Source organism: Meles meles, chromosome 6 (assembly GCF_922984935.1).
Source record: "Meles meles chromosome 6, mMelMel3.1 paternal haplotype, whole genome shotgun sequence".
NCBI classification, from domain to species: domain Eukaryota; kingdom Metazoa; phylum Chordata; class Mammalia; order Carnivora; family Mustelidae; genus Meles; species Meles meles.
This window is the reverse complement of record NC_060071.1, coordinates 25,385,388-25,407,464: the sequence shown is the minus strand read 5'-3', so window position 1 is coordinate 25,407,464 and position 22,077 is coordinate 25,385,388. Positions and strand designations below refer to the sequence as shown.

At 38.9% G+C, this 22,077-nt stretch overlaps 1 pseudogene; it reads left to right on the top strand.

Annotated features, from left to right (window-relative positions):
• Positions 1-634: 634 nt before the first annotated feature.
• On the top strand, positions 635-21,256 carry LOC123943506 (annotated as a pseudogene).
• The last annotated feature ends 821 nt before the right edge of the window (positions 21,257-22,077 follow it).

Below are 22,077 nucleotides of genomic sequence, written 5' to 3'. Positions count from 1 at the left end.
AATGGGAAAAATCTGCAGCTAAGAGTACTCTATCCAGCAAGGTTATCATTCAGCATAGAATGGAAGGAGAGATAAAGAGTATCCCAGACAAACAAAAACTAAAGGAGTTCATAACCACTAAACCAGCCTTGGAAGAAATATAAGGGGACTCTTGGAGTGGAAAGGAGAGACCAGAAGTGAGTATAATGGTAGGAAAAAAAAGCAGTAAAAATGAATATATTAAAAAATCAGTTAAGGAATTCACAAAATAGAGGGATGTAAAATATAAAAACAAATACCAAAAATGTGGGGAGGAGAAGAGAAAATAATGGGCTTACTCAAATGACTAACAACTTAATATAGACTGTTATATGCAGAACATGTTATGTACAGAGCTACTGGTAACCATAAATCACACCAATAAGTATGCAAAGAAGAAATCTAATATCACTACATGTTTCTCTAAAGAAACCCAACAAATCACAAGAGAAAGACAAGAGAGGATCAGAGAAAATCTTCACAAACACAAAATAAGTAATAAAATGGCAATAAATTCACATCTATCAATAATTACTCTGAATATAAATTGACTAAATGCTTGAATCAAAAGATACAGACTAAGTGTAGACTCCAGTCAAAGACATAGAATGTCAGAATGGACAAAAAACAAGACCCCCATACTGCTTATAAGACACTCTTTTTAGACCTAAAGACTCTGCAGATTGAAAGTGAGGAGACAGTGAAACATTTATCACGCTAATGGTTGTCGAAAGAAAACTGGAGTAGCAATACGTATATTGGAAAAAATAGACTTTAAAACAAAGATTGTAACAAAAGACAAAGAAGTACACTAATTATAATAAAGGGGACAATCTAACAAGAAGATATAATAACTAAATATTTGTGCATCCAACATGGAGCACACAAATATTAAAACAGTAACAAGCATAAAGGACTAATTGATACTAATACAATATTAGTAGGGAACATTAACACTCTACATCAATGGACATATCACCTAAACAGAAAATCAACAAAGAAACAATGGCCTTGAGTGACACATTGGAAAAGATGGATTTAACAGATATATTCAGAACATTTCATTTTAAAACAGCAGAATATACAGTCTTTTCAAGTGCATATTCTCCAGAATAGATCACATATTGAGTCACAAAACAAGCCTCAACCTATTCAAGAAGATCAAACTCATACCGTGCATCTTTCTGACAACAGCACTGTGAAAATAGGAATCAATTAGAAGAAAAAATCTAGAAAGACCACAATACATGGAAGTTAAATAACTTGCTACTAAACAATGAATGGGTTAACTGGGAAATGAAAGGTATATGGGAACAAATGAAAATGAAAACGTAATAGTCCAAAACCATAGGGCTACAGCAAAAGTGGTTTTAAGAGGGAAGATTATACCAATACAGACATACCTCAAGAAGGAAGAAAAATTTCAAAGAACCTAACCTTACACATAAAGGAGCTGGGGAAACAAACAAAACAAACAAAACAGCAAACAAATCCTAAAATCAACAGAAGGGAAAGAATAAAGATAAAAGCAGAAATAAATGATATAGAAAGTAAAAAACCCAATACAACAGAACAATGAAACCTAGAGTTGGTTCTTTGAAAAAATTAACAAAGGGCAGACTTATCAAAAAGGGAAGAGGAAGGAACCAAATAAATAAATTCACAAATGAGAGAGGAGAAATAAAAACTAACACCACAGAAATACAAATAATTACAGGAGAATATTATGAAAAGTATATGTCAATAAATTGGGTGACCTGGAAGGAATAAATTCCTAGAGACATATAAATTACTAAAACAAGAAAAAATAGAAAACTTGAATAGACTGATAACCAGCAAAGAAATTGAATCAGTAACCAAATAACTCCCAAAAAACAAAATTCCAGAACCAGATGATTTCACAGTTGTGTTCTACTAAACATTGAAACAAGAGTTAATACCTATTCTTCTCAAACTATTCCAAAAATTAAAAAAGGAAGAAAAACTTCCAAATTCATTCTAAAGGCCAACATTACTCTGTTACATCAAAACCAAAGACACCACAAAAAAAGAGAGCTATAGGCTGATATATCTGATGAACACTGATACAAAAATCTTCAACAAAATACTAGCAAATCAAATTCGACAACACATTAAAAAGAATTCACCCTGATCAGGGGGATTTATCCTTGGGCTGCAAGCATGGTTTAATATTTGCAAATGAATCAATGTGATACATCACATCAATAACAAAGGATAACAAACATACAATCATTTCAATAGATGGAGAAAAAGGATTTGACAAAGTACGTCCATTCATGATAAAAAAAACCCTGAAGAAAGTAGGTATAGAGGGAACATATCTCCACGTAATAAAGGCCTTACATGAAAAACCCATGGCTAACATCATCCTCAATGGGGAAAAACTGGGAGTCAGAAACAAAACAACGATGTTCACTCTCATCACTTTTATTTTATACATAGTACTAAATAGAGCAATCAGACAACAAAAAGAAAAGGTATCCACATTGACAAGAAGAAGTTTCACTATTTGCTGGTGACATGATACTGTACATAGAAAACCTAAAAGACGATACCAAAACAGTGCTAGAACTGATATACAAATTCAGTAAGTTCACAGAGTACAAAATCAATGTTAAGAAATCTGTTGCATTTCTATACACTAACAAGGAAGCAGCAGAAAGAGTAATTAAGAAAACAATCCCATTTACAATTCCACCAAAAACAATAGATATCTAGGAATAAACCCAACCAAACCAAACCAAACCAAAACCAAACCAAAACCAAACAAAAAGGTGAGAGACCTATACTCTGAAAACTATGAAACTCCGAGTAAAGAAATTGAAGATGGCACAAAGAAATGAGAGGACATTCCATGCACATGGAATGCAAGAACAAATATTGTCAAAGTGTCTATACTACCCAAAGCAGTCTACACATTCAATGCACTTCCTATCAAAATACCAACAGCAATTTCACAGAACTAAAACAAGCAATTCTAAAATTTTTATGGAACTAGAAAAGACCCCAAATAGCTGAAACAATCTTGAAGAAGAAAAGCAAAGCTGGAGGCATCACAATTCCAGATTTCAAATTATATTACAAAGCTGTAGTAATCAAAATGGTATGGTAGTGGCACAAAAACAGACACATAGATCTGTAGAACAGAATAGAAAACCCAGAAATGAACCCACAACTACATGGGCAGTTAATATCTGAGAAAGCAGGAAAGAATATCTAACAGGAAAAAAAAAAGATAGTCTCTTCAACAAATTCTGTTGAGAAAACTGGACGACAGAAAAAGAATGAAACTGGACTACTTTCTTACACCATAAGGGAAAACAAATTCAAAATGGATTACAGACCTAAATGTAAGACATGAAACCATAAAAATCCTAGAACAAAACACAGGCAGTAGCCACTTTTACATCAACCATTATTTTTTTCTAGATCTATCTCTTGAAGCAAAGGAAGCAAAAGCAAAATTAAACATTGGGACTACATTAAAAGGCTTCTGCACAGAGAAGGAAACAATCAACAAAACTAAAAAGCAACTTATGAAATGGGAGAAGATATTTGCAAATGACATATCTGAAAAAGGGTTGTCTCCAAAATATCTATAAAGACCTGATATGAATCAATACCCCCAAAGACAAATAATCCAATTTAAAAAATGGGCAGGAGACATGAACAGACATTTCTCCAAAGAAGACATCCAGATGGCCAACAGACACATACATGAAAAATGCTCAACATCACTCATCATCAGAGAAATAGAAATCAAAATGCAGTAAGAAATCATCTCAAACCTGTCAGAATAGCTAAAATCAACACAAGAATCAAGTGTTGGTGAGGATATGGAGAAAAGTGAACCCTCTTGCACTAGTGCTGGGAATGCAAACTGGTGCAGCCACTGTGAAAAATAGTAAAGAGGTTCCTCAAAAAGTTGAAAATAGAATTACCATATGATCCAATAATTCCCCTATTAGGTATTTATCCAAAAGGAAAAATAAACCCACTAATTCAAAATGATACATTCACCTCTTTGCTTATTGCAGCATTATTTACAATAGCCAAGATACAGAAGCAACCAAAATGTCCATCGAAAGATGAATAGATAAAGAAGATGTGGCATAAATATACAATGGAATATTATTCAGCTGTAATAAGGAAAGAAACTGTGCCATTTGTAGCAACATGGGTAGAGCTAGAGAGTTTAATACTAAATGAAATAAGTCCATTGAATTTCATATTTCACTCATATGTGGACTTTCCGATACAAAAAAACCCAAAAAAAACAAAAAACAACAGTAACAAAAATCGAAGAAAAAAAGAGACAATGAGAAAACAGACGCTTACATAGAGAGAAGATAATAGTGATCCCCAGAGGGGAAGTAGGCAGGGAGGATGGGTGAAATAGACAATGGGCATGCTTATCTTGAGCATTGAGAAATGTACAGAATTGTTAAATAACTATCTTGTACACCTGAAACTAATATAACAATCTATGTTAATTATTCTTGAATAAAAAAAAAAAAAACAAGGGTAGTAGAAAGTTACTTAACCTTCAATACTGCTGTTGTGACAATGGTTGTTTTATCCTTTAGTTACCGCTGCTTAGTTTAAAGAAAAATAACTCTTAAGAAAAGGAGGTATATTGGGGTGCCTGGGTGGCTCAGTGGGTTAAGCCTCTGCCTTCAGCTCAGGTCATAATCTCAGGGTCCTGGGATCAAGCCCCACTTCGGGCTCTCTGCTCAGCAGGAAACCTGCTTACTTCTCTCTCTCTCTGCCTGCCTCTCTGCCTATGTGCTCTCTCTCTCTGTCAAATAAATAAATAAATAAAATCTTAAAAAAAAAAGAAAAGGAGGTATATTAATTCTCTGTAAACTTTGAACAGCAATTTTTTGATGGTTCTTTTTATAGATGTTGTTATTGGACGTCTAATTTGTATCATATTTACTAGATTTTTAAAATAAACACATTGCCCAAATGAAAAGGATTAGGGAGAGGGAAAAATTAAAATATGAGGTGGAACTTTGTTTTGAGTTGAATTGTGCCCTCCCCCCAATTATATATTGAAATACTGATGCCAATACCTCAGAAGGTGACCTTATTTGGAGATAGAGTCACTGCAGATATGATTATAGTTAAGATGAGGTCATACTTGAATTGGGTGACCACCTCACCCAATGACTGTTGTACTTATTAAAAAAGAAAAAAAGTGTGAAGATAAAGGCATGACACACACTGAGGTGAGAAGATATAAAGAGATGCACGGAGAAGCTGGATGTCTAGAAGCCAACAAGAGAGGCCACAGCACAGAAGAGACCAACCCCTTGATCTCAGACTTCCAGCCTCCAGAACTGTGAGACAATATTTTTCTGTTGTTTAAATACTCAGTCTGTGGTCCTGTGTTATGGAAGCTCCAGTAAACTAATATAAGCTATATAGATAGATAAATGATGATAGATAGATAGATAGATGATAGATAAAGGTAGATGATAGATAGATATAGATAGATAGATAGACATAGATAGACATATCTCATACTATATATATAGTATAAAGAATTTACACAAAGCTTCACAAAAAATTTACACATTTACACAGAATTTACATAAAATATAAGCTTCGTGTAAATTCCTTTATATATACATATGTATATATGTATATAGCTTGTGTTAGTTTATTAAGACCATATATAGCATCTATATAGATATAATATATATCTCTCTTTCTGCTGCTTCATTGTTAGGATATAGAAATGGAACAGATTTCTGCACATTGATTTTGTATTCTGTGACTTTGCTGAATTCCTGTATCAGTTCTAGCACTGTTTTGGTGGAGTCTTTCTGCTTTTCTAAATAAGAGTATCATGTCATCTAAAAATACTGAAGGTTTGACTTCTTTGATTATTTGGATGCCCTCTCTTTCTTTTTGTTTTCTGGTTGCTGTGATTAGGACTTCCAATACTATGTTCAAGAACAGCAATATGCAAAAGGATGAAACAGGACCACTTTCTTACATCACACACAAAAATAAATTCAAAATGGAGAGAGGAGTCAAGATGGCAGAGAAGTAGCAGGCTGAGACTACATCAGGTAGCAGGAGATCAGCTTGATAGCTTATCTAAACATTGCAAACACCTACAAATCCAACGGGAGATTGAAGAGAAGAAGAACAGCAATTCTAGAAACAGAAAATCAACCACTTTTTAAAAGTAGGACTGGCGGAGAAGTGAATCTAAAATGATGTGAAGATAGACCGTGGGGGAGGGGCCGGCTCCCAGAAAGCAGTGGAGCAACGGAGCACAAAATCAGGACTTTTAAAAGTCTGTTCCACTGAGGGACATTGCTCGAGAGACTAAACCGGGGTGAAGCCCATGTGGGGTCAGCGTGGCCCCAGGTCCCGCAGGGTCACAGAAGGATCGGGGGTGTCGGAGTGTCACAGAGCTCGCAGGTGTTAGAATGGAGAAGCCAGCTACAGAGACAGAGCCGAGGACTGAACTCTCAGCTCGGGGTTACCTTGAACTGGTCACGGGCTGGGTGAGCTCTGAGCACGGCTAGAGGCTGGGGATACGGGAGTGGTTGGGTGCTGTCCTCTGGGGGCGCACTGAGGAGTGGGGCCCCGGGCTCTTGACTCCTCCGGGCCGGAGACTGGGAGGCCGCCATTTTCATTCCCGTCCTCCAGAACTCTACGGAAAGCGTTCAGGGAACAGAAGCTCCCAAAAGCGAACCCGAGCAGATTACTTAGTCTGGCCCCAGGTAAGGGCGGTGCAATTCCACCTCGGGCAAAGACACTTGAGAGTCTCTACAACAGGCCCCTCCCCCAGAAGATCAACAAAATATACAGCCAGGATGAAGCTCATCTATCAAGGAAAGTAGGTTCAATTCCTAAGACAGCAGCGGAATTCCAGAGGAGGAGAAAGCAAAGCACAGAACTCATGGCTTTCTCCCCACGATTCTTTAGTCTTGTGGCTACTTCAATTTTTTTCTTTCTTTTTTCTTCTTCTGCTAAATTTTTAAAAACTTTTAACCTTTTCTTTTTTAACGTTTTTTGACTAGCTTATCTAAAATATATATTTCTTCGTTCTTTTTTATATTTTTTCTTTACTTGTTTTATTTTTAAAATTTTTTTCTTTTCTTTTTTCTGAACCTCTTTTTATCCCCTTCTCCCCCCCCCCCCCACAATTTGGGGTCTCTTCTGATTTGGTTACAGCGCATTTTTCCGGGGTCTTTGCCACCCTTTTAGTAGTTTATTTGATCCTTCATATCCTCTTACCTGGACAAAATGACAAGGTGGAAAAAATCACCACAAACAAAAGAACAAGAGGCAGTACTGAAGGCTAGGGACCTAATCAACACAGACATTGGTAATATGTCAGATCAAGAGTTAAGAATGACAATTCTGAACGTTCTAGCCAGGCTTGAAAAAGGCATGGAAGATATTAGAGAAACCCTCTCTGGAGATATAAAAGCCCTTTCTGGAGAAATTAAAGAACTAAAATCTAACCAAGTTGAAATCAAAAAAGCTATTAATGAGGTGCAATTAAAAATGGAGTCTCTCACTGCTAAGATCAATGAGGCAGAAGAAAGAATTAGTGATATAGAAGACCAAATGACAGAGAATAAAGAAGCTGAGCAAAAGAGGGACAAACAGCTACTGGACCACGAGGGGGAATTCGAGAGATAAGTGACACCATAAGATGAAACAACATTAGAATAATTGGGATTCCAGAAGAAGAAGAAAGAGAGAGGGGAGCAGAAGGTCTATTGGAGAGAATTATTAGAGAGAATTTTCCTAATATGGCAAAGGGAACAAGCATCAAAATCGAGGAGCTGCAGAGAACCCCCCTCAAAGTCAACAAGAATAGGTCCACACCCCGTCACCTAATAGTAAAATTTACAAGTCTTAGTGACAAAGAGAAAATCCTGAAAGCAGCCCAGGAAAAGAAATCTGTAACATATAATGGTAAAAATATTAGATTGGCAGCAGACTTATCCACAGAGACCTGGCAGGCCAGAAAGAGCTGGCATGATATATTCAGAGCACTAAACAAGAAAAACATGCAGCCAAGAATACTCTATCCAGCTAGGCTATCATTGAAAATAGAAGGAGAGATCAAAAGCTTCCAGGACAAACAAAAACTGAAAGAATTTGCAAACACCAAACCAGCTCTACAGGAAATATTGAAAGGGGTCCTCTAAGCCAAGAGAGAGCCTAAAAGTAGTAGATCAGAAAGGTACAGAGACCATTTACAGTAACAGTCACCTTACAGGCTAATAATGGCACTAAATTCATATCTCTCAATAGTTACCCTGAATGTTAATGGGCTAAATGCCCCAATCAAAAGACACAGGGTATCAGAATGGATAAAAAACCAAAACCCATCAATATGTTGCCTACAAAAAACTCATTTTAGACGTGAAGACACCTCCAGATTTAAAGTGAGGGGGTGGAAAACAATTTACCATGCTAATGGGCATCAGAAGAAAGCTGGGGTGGCAGTCCTTATATCAGATCAATTAGATTTTAAGCCAAAGACTATAATAAGAGATGAGGAAGGACACTATATCCTACTCCAAGGGTCTGTCCAACAAGAAGATCTAACAATTTTAAATATCTATGCCCCTAATATGGGAGCAGCCAACTATATCAACCAATTAATAACAAAATCAAAGAAACACATTTATGATAATACAATAATAGTAGGGGACTTTAACACTCCCCTCACTGAAATGGACAGATCATCCAAGCAAAAGATCAACAAGGAAATAAAGGCCTTAAATGACACACTGGACCAGATGGACATCACAGATATATTCAGAACATTTCATCCCAAAGCAACAGAATACACATTCTTCTCTAGTGCACATGGAGCATTCTCCAGAATAGATCACATCCTGGGTTACAAATCAGGTCTCAACCGGTATCAAAAGATTGGGATCATTCCCTGCATATTTTCAAACCACAATGCTCTGAAGCTAGAACTCAATCACAAGAGGAAAGCTGGAAAGAACCCAAATACATGGAGACTAAACAGCATCCTTCTAAAGAATGAATGGGTCAACCAGGAAATTAAAGAAGAATTGAAAAAATTCATGGAAACAAATGATAATGAAAACACAACAGTTCAAAATCTGTGGGACACAGCAAAGGCAGTCCTGAGAGGAAAATATATAGTGGTACAAGCCTTTCTCAAGAAACAAGAAAGGTCTCAAGTACACAACCTAACCCTACACGTAAAGGAGCTGGAGGAAGAACAAGAAGGAAACCCTAAACCCAGCAGGAGAAGAGAAATCATAAAGATCAGAGCAGAAATCAATGAAATAGAAACCAAAAATACAATAGAACAAATCAGTGAATCTAGGAGCTGGTTCTTTGAAAGAATCAATAAGATTGATAAACCCCTGGCCAGACTTATCAAAAAGAAAAGAGAAAGGACCCAAATAAAATCATGAATGAAAGAGGAGAGATCACAACTAACACCAAAGAAATACAAACAATTATAAGAACATACTATGAGCAACTCTACACCAACAAATTTGACAATCTGGAAGAAATGGATGCATTTCTAGAGAGATATAAACTACCACAACTGAACCAGGAAGAAATAGAAAACCTGAACAGGCCCATAACCAGTAAGGAGATTGAAACAGTCATCCAAAATCTCCAAACAAACAAAAGCCCAGGGCCAGACAGCTTCCCAGGGGAATTCTACCAAACATTTAAAGAAGAACTAATTCCTATTCTCCTGAAACTGTTCCAGAAAATAGAAATGGAAGGAAAACTTCCAAACTCATTCTATGAGGCCAGCATCACCTTGATCCCAAAACCAGACAAGGATCCCACCAAAAAAGAGAACTACAGACCAATATCCTTGATGAACACAGATGCAAAAATTCTCACCAAAATACTAGCCAATAGGATTCAACAGTACATTAAAAGGATTATTCACCAAGATCAAGTGGGATTTATTCCAGGCTGCAGGGTTGGTTCAACATCCGCAAATCAATCAATGTGATAGAACACATTAATAAAAGAAAGAACAAGAACCATATGATACTCTCAATAGATGCTGAAAAAGCATTTGACAAAGTACAGCATCCCTTCCTGATCAAAACTCTTCAAAGTGTAGGGATAGAGGGCACATACCTCAATATTATCAAAGCCATCTATGAAAACCCCACCGCAAATATCACTCTCAATGGAGAAAAACTGAAAGCTTTTCCGCTAAGGTCAGGAACACGGCAGGGATGTCCATTATCACCACTGCTATTCAATATAGTACTAGAAATCCTAGCCTCAGCAATCAGACAACAAAAAGAAATTAAAGGCATCCAAATCAGCAAAGAAGAAGTCAAACTATCACTCTTCGCAGATGATATGATACTATATGTGGAAAACCCAAAGACTCCACTCCAAAACTGCTAGAACTTGTCCAGGAATTCAGTAAAGTGTCAGGATATAAAATCAATGCACAGAAATCAGTTGCATTTCTGTACACCAACAACAAGACAGAAGAAAGAGAAATTAAGGAGTCAATCCCATTTACAATTGCATCCAAAACTATAAGATACCTAGGAATAAACCTAACCAAAGATGCTAAGAATCTATACACAGAAACCTATAAAGTACTCATGAAAGAAATTGAGGAAGACATAAAGAAATGAAAAATGTTCCATGCTCCTGGATTGGAAGAATAAATATTGTGAAAATGTCTATGCTACCTAAAGCAATCTACACATTTAATGCAATCCCTATCAAAATACCATCCATTTTTTCAAAGAAATGGAACCAATGATCCTAAAATTTATATGGAACCAGAAAAGACCTTAAATAGCCAAAGGAATATTGAAAAAGAAAGCCAAAGTTGGTGGCATCACAATTCCGGACTTCAAGCTCTATTACAAAGCTGTCATCATCAAGACAGCATGGTACTGGCACAAAAACAGACACATAGATCAGTGGAACAGAATAGAGAGCCCAGAAATAGACCCTCAACTCTATGGTCAACTAATCTTCGACAAAGCAGGAAAGAATGTCCAATGGAAAAAAGACAGCCTCTTCAATAAATGGTGCTGGGAAAACTGGACAGCCACATGCAGAAAAATGAAATTGGACCACTTCCTTACACCACGCACAAAAATAGACTCAAAATGGATGAAGGACCTCAATGTGAGAAAGGAATCCATCAAAATCCTTGAGGAGAACGCAGGCAGCAACCTCTTCAACCTCAGCCACAGCATATCTTCCTAGGAACGTCGGCAAAGGCAAGGGAAGCAAGGGCAAAATGAACTATTGGGATTTCATCAAGATCAAAAGCTTTTGCACAGCAAAGGAAACAGTTAACAAAACCAAAAGACAACTGACAGAATGGGAGAAGATATTTGCAAATGACATATCAGATAAAGGATTAGTATCCAAAATCTATAAGGAACTTAGCAAACTCAACATCCAAAGAACAAATAATCCAATCAAGAAATGGGCAGAGGACATGAACAGACTTTTCTGCAAAGAAGACATCCAGACGGCCAACAGACACATGAAAAAGTGCTCCACGTCACTCGGCATCAGGGAAATACAAATCAAAACCACAATGAGATATCACCTCACACCAGTCAGAATGGCTAAAATTAACAAGTCAGGAAATGACAGATGCTGGCAAGGATGCGGAGAAAGGGGAACCCTCCTACGCTGTTGGTGGGACCAACAGTGGGACCACAGTGCAAGCTGGTGCAACCACTCTGGAAAATAGCATAGAGGTTCCTCCAATTGTTGAAAATAGAACTACCCTATGACCCAGCAATTGACTACTGGGTATTTACCCTAAAGATAACAAACGTAGTGATCCGAAGGGGCACATGCACCAGAATGTTTATAGCAGCAACGTCTACAATAGCCAAACTATGGAAAGAACCTAGATGTCCATCAACAGATGAATGGATAAAGAAGAGGTGGTATATATACACAATGGAATACTATGCAGCCATCAAAAGAAATGAAATCTTGCCATTTGCGACGACGTGGATGGAACTAGAGGGTATTTTGCGTAGTGAAATAAGTCAATCGGAGAAAGACAACTATCATATGATCTCCCTGATATGAGGACGTGGAGATGCAACACGGGGGGTTAGGGGGATAGGAAAAGAATAAATGAAACAAGATGGGATTGGGAGGGAGACAAACCATAAATGACTCTTAATCTCACAAAACAAACTGGGGGTTGCTGGGGGGAGGTGGGGTTGGGAGAGGGGGAGAGGGTTATGAACATTGGGGGAGGGTATGTGCTATCGTGAGTGCTGTGAAGTGTGTAAACCTGGTGATTCACAGACCTGTACCCCTGAGGATAAAAATACATTATATGTTTATTAAAAAAAAAAATTGGAAGGGGAGGCGAACCATAAGAGACTATGGACTCTGAAAAACAACCCAAGGATTTTGAAGGGGCAGGGGTGGGAGGTTGGGGGAACCAGGTGGTGGGTATTAGGGAGGGCACGTATTGCATGGAGCACTGGGTGTTGTGCAAAAACAATGAATACTGTTACGCCGAACAAAATTAATTAATTAATTAAAAAAATCAAATCAAATCAAAATAGATGAAAGACCTAAATGTGAGACAGGAAACTCAAAATCCTAGAGAACACAAGCAGTAACCTCTTCGACATTGGCCATAGCAACTTATTCCCAGATATGTCTCTCAATGCATGGGAAACAAAACCAAAAACAAACAACTATTGGGACTTCATCAAATATACAGCTTCTGCACAGCAAAGGAAACAATCCACAAAACTAAAAGGCAACTTACAGAATGGGAGAAGATACTTGGAAATGATGTATCTGATAAAGAGTTAGTCAGCAAAATATACAAACAACTTACAAAACCTAACACCCAACAAAACTAATAATTCAGTTAAAAAATGGGCAGAAGACATGAATAAACATTTTTCCAAAGAAGACATAGAGAGCCATATGAAAAGGTGTTCAAAATCACTCAACATCAAGTCAATACAAATCAAAACTACAAAGAGTTATCACCTCACAGTTGTCAGAATGGCTAAAATTAACAACACAGGAAATAACAGGTGTTGGCAAAGACGTGGAGAAAGGGGAACCCTCTTACAGTGTTGGCAGGAATTCAAACAGAGTGTATGGAGTTTCCTCAAAAAGTTAAAAATAGGACTAACCTATGATCCACAAATTACACTACTAGGTAGTTACACAAAGAACAGAAAAATACAAATTTGAAGGGATACAAGCACCTGAATGTTTATAGCAGCATTATCAACAATAGCCAAATTGTGGAAAGAACCCAAATGTTCATCAACTGGTGAAGAGATAAAGAAGTAGTATATATAAAAGAATTAAATCATGTCCTTTGCAAGAATGTCAGTGGAGCTAGAAAATATTATACTAAGTGAAATAAGAAAAAGACAAATACTGTGTGATTTCACTCATTATGGAATTTAAGAGAAGAAACAATTATTGCAGAAAAAAGACTCTTAACTATAAAGAACAAATTGATGGTTACCAGAGGGGAGGTTAGAGGTTAGAGGGGGGATGGGTTAAATAGATGATGGGGATTATGCAGGGCACTTGTGATGTATGTTAAGTGTTGAATCACTAAATTATACACCTTAAACTAATATTACACTGTATGTTAACTAACTGGAATTTAAATAAAAACTTAAAAAATAAATCAAAGATAAAATTCATTCTTGTTTATTGCTAAGTAGTAGTATATTGTGTAGATAAAACAGTGTGTTTATCCATTCACCTCTTGATGGACATTAGGAATATTTCAAGACTGGAGCTATTACAAATGCACTGCTGTGGACATTTCCTGTTTTTGGAATGTCTGGGTCGGCTCTATGGAATGCCCTAGACTCCAATCACACAGACAGCTGACCACCCATGGAAATACTGATCTGTTTCACACATCAGCAACTTTGTGCTGGGAAGGTGCCTACCCCTATTATTCACCTAGCGAATTCCTATTCATTCTGCAAGACCCACTGTGAATAAATTCCACATCCCTGCTGGTAACTGCCGCCTGCACATTCTTATAGCACTTCTTCATATTACTTGAAATGGGCTGTTTTCATGTTGATTTTGTGCAATTGTCAGTCCTTCCAGGGTGAAGACCTTGCACTTTGGGGAAACTATTGTTTCAGTACCCAGCAATGTGCACTGAGTGAAAGGAGTAAAATATACATGATATTGTAATAGTTATCCAATGCCTTTTAGTGGAGCTCACTCCCTAGTACTATTCCTTTTACTAGAAGCATAGCACTAGAGTTTCTAGATGGAGCATCATTTTTGCATCTGGTTACACCACTCAGTTCGTCTACTTAAATCCAAGCTCAAAGCCTGTGGCTTCCTGAGTCACACAGGTAACTCAAAGCCAGTCTAGGCAAGTCTAGGCATGGGCTAGTTTCTGTCTGTTTCATCACCCTGATGGTTTTAGTTTCATGTGAATGTAGTTGGTCTGCAGCCTCATTTCAGGAAACCCAGACATTTCACTTTGATTTCTTCTACTCTAACATCAGTTTTCCTGCTATTTCTTTGCTTACAGTGGAAACCCTCAGGGCAAAATTAGCTCTGAGATTTTAGCTTACCTTCCATGTTCTTGTCTTTTTTCAAAGTGTGGTCTGATGATTCTTCATTCTCTTGATAGCTCTTGGATGCTTTTAAGATGGTACCTTTTAAACCATTCAAATATTTTAGGTTTTTTTCAGAGCAAAAGTTGGTCTGAATTATAGTCTGTCATTACTGGAACCATTTATTACTTTCACAGTTGGGAAAAAAATAAAAAGAAACATTCATGCTTATTTGGGCTATCAGTGTCAGTTTTGACTTATGGATACCAAATGAAAAAAAAAATCACATTAGCATTTTCCCCTTTGCAAATAAAATATTCTTTGCAATAAGCACCTTGGAAGATAAAGCTTCTTATGTGTCTTGGAACACTTGAAAAGTGGTTATAGGTTAATGGACCACGATTTGTAGGGAAGTATTGCAGATCTTTTTAAAGACACCCTTCCAGAACACTTAAATCTCATTATCCTAAGTTGAGGGAGAGACTGCAGAAGCAGTATAGACTCCCAGTGTCTGGCTATCATCTCTCTTATAGAGATGTGATGTGTCAGAAAACAGTGAGAAATTATCCGATACATGAAAGAAAGAACAAATTAATGAACAAACCAAAGGTCTCTAAGCCTGAGCTTGATAAGGTGCCTAGTGCTCCATTTCCAGAACTGTGGTCTCTGTGGCCACTGAGATGACATCAAAGACAATTTAAATCAGACTAGAGTGCAATTATCATGTACCTAACTGTTGTGCCTCATGTTCTACATTAAAGTCCTCTATGGGAGATGCTAGATTTAAGTAATCAGACAGAAAACCTCTGCAGAAAAGCCTTTGGCCAGTTCATTTATGGGGGAGAGGCATGAGTTCCACAGTGTAGACAAGCTGCTTTCCAGAAGACCTGAAAGTTGCAGTCAGAAGTAGTTACTGAGTAGGGGAAGAAGCACAACGAGAAGAGAACTGCCATGATCCCTTGAATGGTTCCTCTGCCCCATCTATCCCTACCTGCTCTCTCAGCACCTTGGGTCCAGGCAGCAGACAAGCTGCCTCACATTCTGGACCTGAACTTCCATGCTATGATGGGTAGCAAGATCGAATGGGAACATGGACAGTCAGGGATCCAGAATAGTGGGAGCACTAAGGCAAGAGCATGCCTAATTTTGTTGAAAAGATGCAGGGACCCATCTGGCTGTCTGTTGCTGATTCCATATGACAGAAGGGGTGGTGTTCAGCAATTCCTCTGCATGAGTCCAGCTGTTGTCTACATGGAGGGCAATAGAATATAAATTAAAACAGTAGAGGAAGGCAATATTGATGTTTGTTATCTAATCCTGCCTCAGGAGGAAAATTTTCTCCATGTGGGGTGATTTCTGTTGCAGACTCCCTTTGGCTGGATGATTCCTGCTGTCAGTCATGAATCCATGCTTTTTCAAGATGCTATTTGGAGGAATAGTTCCACGAAGCATTTCTAGCATCTCTGTCTAGAGAATGTCCCAGAATTCCAGATTTTCAGATGGGGTCCTGAGCTTGAGGAACCCTGTGTCTCTGGGTAGATCTAGTTTCCAGAGTGAATAATTTGTGTCTTATTGGCAGAGACAGGCCACTGGCTTTTCCTATGCTGTCCTTCAGCTGCAGGGTCTCCCCCAGACACTGGGAGCACTGGCTGATTGTGCCCTACCTTCCTGCTTCCTTGTTCAACTACAACTTTCAAATCATCTACTGGCATCAGGTCTCTACAGTTAGCCATTTACTCATTAGCTACTGGTTCTCTCCTCCATTTCTTCTCCTCCTCCTCCCCCTTCTTCTTCTTCTTCTTCCTCTCCTCCTCCTCCTCCTCCTCCTTCTTCTTCTTCCTCCTCTTTCTCCTCCCCATCCTCCTCCTCCTCCTCCTTCTTCTTCTTCCTCCTCCCCATCCTCCTCCTCCTCCTCCCTCTTCTTCTTCTTCTTTCCCTCCTCCAGGTTTTTTCTCCTTAAAAACCACTTTATCACCAATGTCAAAAGTCAACCTCTCCTCAGACTTCTGGTCTGACTTTTGAAAGTCATAAAAACTGAAAAAAACAATTGGAAAAATAAGAAAACTGTAGAAAAAAAAAAAAAGGCAGGGCCAATTTCGGACATGTTTTGATTTTAAAAACATGTCCAGTGCAACATACAGTCTTACATTCTACTTCACCAAAGCCAGCCTGAGTCAGCATACCTAGGCCAGTGTCTAAAATTTACCTTCTTTCTTCCTATTAATAACATCTCTCTGGAATTTGTACCTTGTTGAAAGCCGTATCTTGCAGCTTCGGTTAATGCTTTTGTGATCTGTTATATTAGTTCTTATAATTCTCTGTCCATTTTCCTGGACGATTCTCTGCAGATTAGCCCACTTTGGAAGTGTTTATATGAGTCCTAATGAGGATTATGTATAGGTTCACTGAGATGATGGTCTTGGAAACTGAGAACAAGTTTTGACTTCATAGGTTCGGTTTACCTGAAGATAAAGGTGAAGAAAAAGACCTTAACTGAAAGTGTAAATTGACATTGGGATTTCTTTATTATTAAAGAAGTTTTATCATACTTTATATTTACCATACTTAAATGTCATGATTAGCCTAAACAAACAAGCAAATAAACCCCAACATAGAATTACCTTATGATCCAGCAATTCCACCTTTGAGTGGAAGAATTGAAAGCAGGACTCAAACAGGTATTTGTACACCATATTCATAGCAGCATTATTTGCAATAGCTAATGGTGGAAACAACGCAAATGTCCATCCACAGATGAATTAAATAATAAAATATGGACTGTGCATAGAGTGGAATAGTATTCAGTCTTAAAAAAGAAGGGAATTCTGAGTGTGCCTGGGTGGCTTAGTGGGTTAAAGCCTCTACCTTCAGCTCAGGTCATGATCCCAGGATCCTGGGATCAAGCCCCGCATCAGGCTCTCTGCTTAGCAGGGAGCCTGCTTCCTCCTCTCTCTCTCTCTGCCTGCCTCTCTGCCTACTTGTGATCTCTGTCTGCCAAATAAATAAATAAATAAATAAGAATTCTGACACATACTGAATGTGGATGAACCTTGAGAACATTAGGCTGAGTGAAAAAGCAAAACACAAAAATATAAATATCATATAATTCCATTTATATAAGATACTAGAGGAACTGAAATCATAGAAACAGAAAGTAGAATGGTGATTGCTGAGGACTGAGGGGAGGAGGGAATGGGGAGTTGTTCAATGGATACAGAGTTTCAATTTTGCAAGGTGAAAAGAGTTCTGAAGATAGATGGTTGTGATGGAGGCACAACAATGTGAATACGTTTAATGTCGTTCAACTCTACATTTAAAAATGGTTACAATTATAAATTCTATGTTATGTATATCAAACCACAATAAAAGTTATGATTAATTTGGAGTCATGCATATTAAACCCTGCTTTACCTACAGTACAAGATTTCACTCTGGAAGAGAAAGGAAATTTTGAGGGACTGCTTGCAGACACTCTGTATTACATTTGTCCATATACTTGCATTTATATACAAGCATGAAGCATATCTGTGTCATCTTGAAGAGGCATTGTATCATTTTGCTGTTGTTATAAACCAGTTCAATATGCCATTCCTGAAATGCCCTTGTATTTATTTTTAAAAATAATTTGGAGGAAATTAATTTTCATGTGTCTGTAGCTTTTATTACAACATCACAAGGGTGAGTTTTGTACTGACTTTGATTTTGCTTCTTCAAGTAACCTCAGAAGGTATCAATGTGGAAAGAAAGTAAAAGGGAGAGTTCTTTGAAAACTCTTTTGTTTAGGATTTATTGTTAAATAAAATTCAAGGAACCCAACTGCTAAACTGAAGATCCTGGGTTATTCTGATCCAAAATCAATCTTTGAATCCAGCATGATTAACTGTGTGGACATTCATAAGTTGCTTAGTGAAGTAACTTATATTGTTAACACCCAAAATGGAGGAAAAAAGGAAAAAACAAACAAACAGTAGAGTTGCAACATAGTATTCCTGGAACTATTAAACCAAATTTGGTATAGTTTGAAAGCTTGGGAAATACTTTTGTCAAGTTAAAGTATTCTTTTTTTCTTTTAAGATTTTTATTTATTTATTTATTTATTTTTTTTAAAGATTTTATTTATTTTTATTTGACAGAGAGAGATCACAAGTAGGCAGAGAGGCAGGCAGAGAGAGTGAGAGGGAAGCAGGCTCCCTGCCGAGCAGAGAGCCCGATGTGGGACTCGATCCCAGGACTCTGGGATCATGACCTGAGCCGAAGGCAGCGGCTTAAACCACTGAGCCACCCAGGCGCCCTATTTTTTTGATAGAGATCACAAGTAGGCAGAGAGGCAGACAGAGAGAGAAGGAGGGGAAGCAGGCTCCCCACCGAGCAGAGAGCCCAATGTGGAGCTCCATCCCAGGACCCTGAGATCATGACCTGAGCTGAAGGCAGAGGCTTTAAACCACTGAGCCACCCAGGCGCCCCTAAAGTATTCTTGATAGGAATATTTACATTAAATCTAAGTAAACCTTTTATTTTAATTTCTAATTTTCAGGAAATACAGGGGGGACAGGCCAAGTCAAATGATGTCATGTGTTACAAATGAGATCGCATTACAATTCCAAAATGTGGGCATTTGATGAGACAATTGTCCCAGTCTCTTCAAATGTCATAATTGAAAGGGACTAAGAAGATGTAACAACCAAATGCAATGCATAAATCTTCATTGTAACCAGGTTTTAAAAAATTAAGCTATAAAAAATATTTTGGGGAAAAAGCTCCTACCACCTTCAATATAGTACATCATTTACTGTCTGTCTTCTCCCCATAAGAAATAGATTTTTTAGAGATTTTATTTATCCATTTGACAGACAGAGATCACAAGTAGGCAGGGAGGCAGGCCGAAAGAGAGAGAGAGGAGGAAGCAGGCTTTCCTCTGAGCAGAGAGCCTGACGTGGGGCTCAATCCCAGGATCCTGGGATCATGACCTGAGCCGAAGGCAGAGGCTTTAACCCACTGAGCCACCCAGGTGCCCCAAGAAACAGATTCTTAAAGGCAGGTATTTTATTTATTTCTTGTTGTTGTTTTCTTTTTTTTTAAAGATTGTATTTATTTATTTATTTGACAGAGATCACAATTAGGCAGAGAGGCAGGCAGAGAGAGGGGAAGGGGAGCAGGCTCCCTGCTGAGCAGAGCCTGTTGTGGGGCTCTATCCTAGGACCCCAGGATCATGACCTGAGTTGAAAGCAGAGGCTTTAACCCACTGAGCCACCCAGGCATCCCTTGTTGTTGCACTTTATTGGTGTAGTACCCAGAGCAGTGCCTAAAACATAGTAGGTGCTTAAATAGTTCATGAATGAATGGATGTACATGTCTTAGTCTGTTTAGGCTGCCATAACAAAATGTCACAGAGCAGAAATTTATTTCTCACAGTTCTGGAGGATGGAAGCCCAAGATCAAAGCATGGCACCAACATCCAAGCTGTGCACACCCAGGAGATCAAGACCATCAACAACAAATTTGCCTCCTTCATCAACAAGGTGAGGCACCTGAAGCAGCAGAACAAAATTCTGGAGACCAAGTGGAGCCTTCTACAGCAGCAGAAAACTACTCAGAGCAACAACGACAACATGTTCAAAAGCTACATCAACAACCTCTGGTGGCAGCTGGACACCCTGGGCCCAGAGAAGCTGGAGGTAGAGCTTGGCAAAATGCAGGGGCTGGTGGAGGACTTCAAGAATAAATAGGAGGAGATCAAAGAGCCTGCAGACATGGAGAATGATGTTGTCCTCATAAAGAAGGGTGTGGACAAAGCTTACATGAACAAGGTAGAACTAGTCTCCCACCTGGATGGGCTGACTAACAATATCAGCTTCTTAAGGCAGCTGTATGAAGAGGAGATCGTGAGCTCCAGTCCTAGATCTCCAACACATCAGTGGTGCTATCCATGGACAAGAGCTTCTCCTTGGACATAGATGGCATCATCACTGCAGTCAATGCCCAGTATGAAGACATTGCCAACTGTACCTGGGGTGCAGCCAAGACCATGTACCAGATCAAGTACGAGGAGCTGCAGACACTGGCTGGGAAACACAAGGATGACCTCAGTCAAGACGGAGATTTCCAAGATGAACCAGAGCAGCAGATGACACCAGGCTGAGATCGAGGCCTTCAGAAACCAGAGGGCAATCCTGTAGACTGCCATTGCTGATGCCAAGCACTATGTGGAGCTGGCCATTAAGGATGCCAGTGCCAAGGTGGCTGAGCTGGAGGCTGCCCTGCAGTGAGCCAAGCAGGACTTGACCCAGCAGCTCTGTGAATACCAGGAACTCATGAATGTTAAGTTGGCTCTGGAAATTGCGATTGCCACCTACCACAAGCTGCTGGGAGGCGAGGAGAGCTGGCTGGAGTCTGGGATGCAGAACATGAGTATCCATACTAAGACCATCAGCGTCTGCCCAGGTGAGCTGAGCTGGGTCCATTAGGGGCTCACAAACCCTGGCCTCAACTATGGCCTGAGCACCTCCCAGTCTAGCTTTGGCCCTGCTGGTTCCTTCAGCCATAGCATAGCCATAGCCTCCAAGGCTATGGTGGTGAAGAACATCAAGACCCGTGATGTGAAGCTGGTGTTCCAATCATCTGTTGTCTTGTACAAGTGAACAACCACCGTGGTCTTTCCCAACCTCCCTGCTCTTGTGGCTGCCATAGAACCTTTGGGGGAAGGAGCTGTGCAGGGGAACGTTTCAAACAGGAGACCCACCTAAGACTTAGTCCCAGTCCTCATCCTACTCCTGGGCGGAATCTACTGCCCTGGGTACCCTTCTTGTCCATGGCCCAACTAAAATCCAGTTTGAGTGTCTTTTCCCAAATAAAGCCTCAGTTGACTCTGCCAATCCCACCCCGTTCTCCGGCAAAAAAAGAAGAAAAGAAGAAGAAGAAGAAGAAGAAGAAGAAGAAGAAGAAGAAGAAGAAGAAGAAGAAGAAGAAGAAGAAGAAGAAGAAGAAGAAGAAGAAGAGGAGGAAGAGGAAGAGGAAGAGGAAGAGGAAGAGGAAGAAGAAGAAAGGAGAAGAAGAAAGAAGAAGAAGAAGAAGGAGAAGAAGAAGGAGAAGGAGAAGGAGAAGGAGAAGGAGAAGGAGAAGAAGAAGAAGAAGAAGAAGAAGAAGAAGAAGAAGAAGAAGAAGAAGAAGAAGAAGAAGAAGAAAGAAGAAGAAGAAGAGAAGAAGAAGAAGAAGAAGAAGAAGAAGAAGAAGAAGAAGAAGAAGAAGAAGAAGAAGAAGAAGAAGAAGAAGAAGAAGAAGAAGAAGAAGAAGAAGAAGAAGAAGAAGAAGAAGAAGAAGAAGAAGAAGAAGAAGAAGAAAGAATCCCTCATTCAGGCATGCCCTATTCATGGGACCCTGATGGTAATGCAGTTTTTTACTGGCTCAGAGACAGGATCTAATAGGGCCTGGCACCATGGATGGAAAGGATTACTGACAAAGA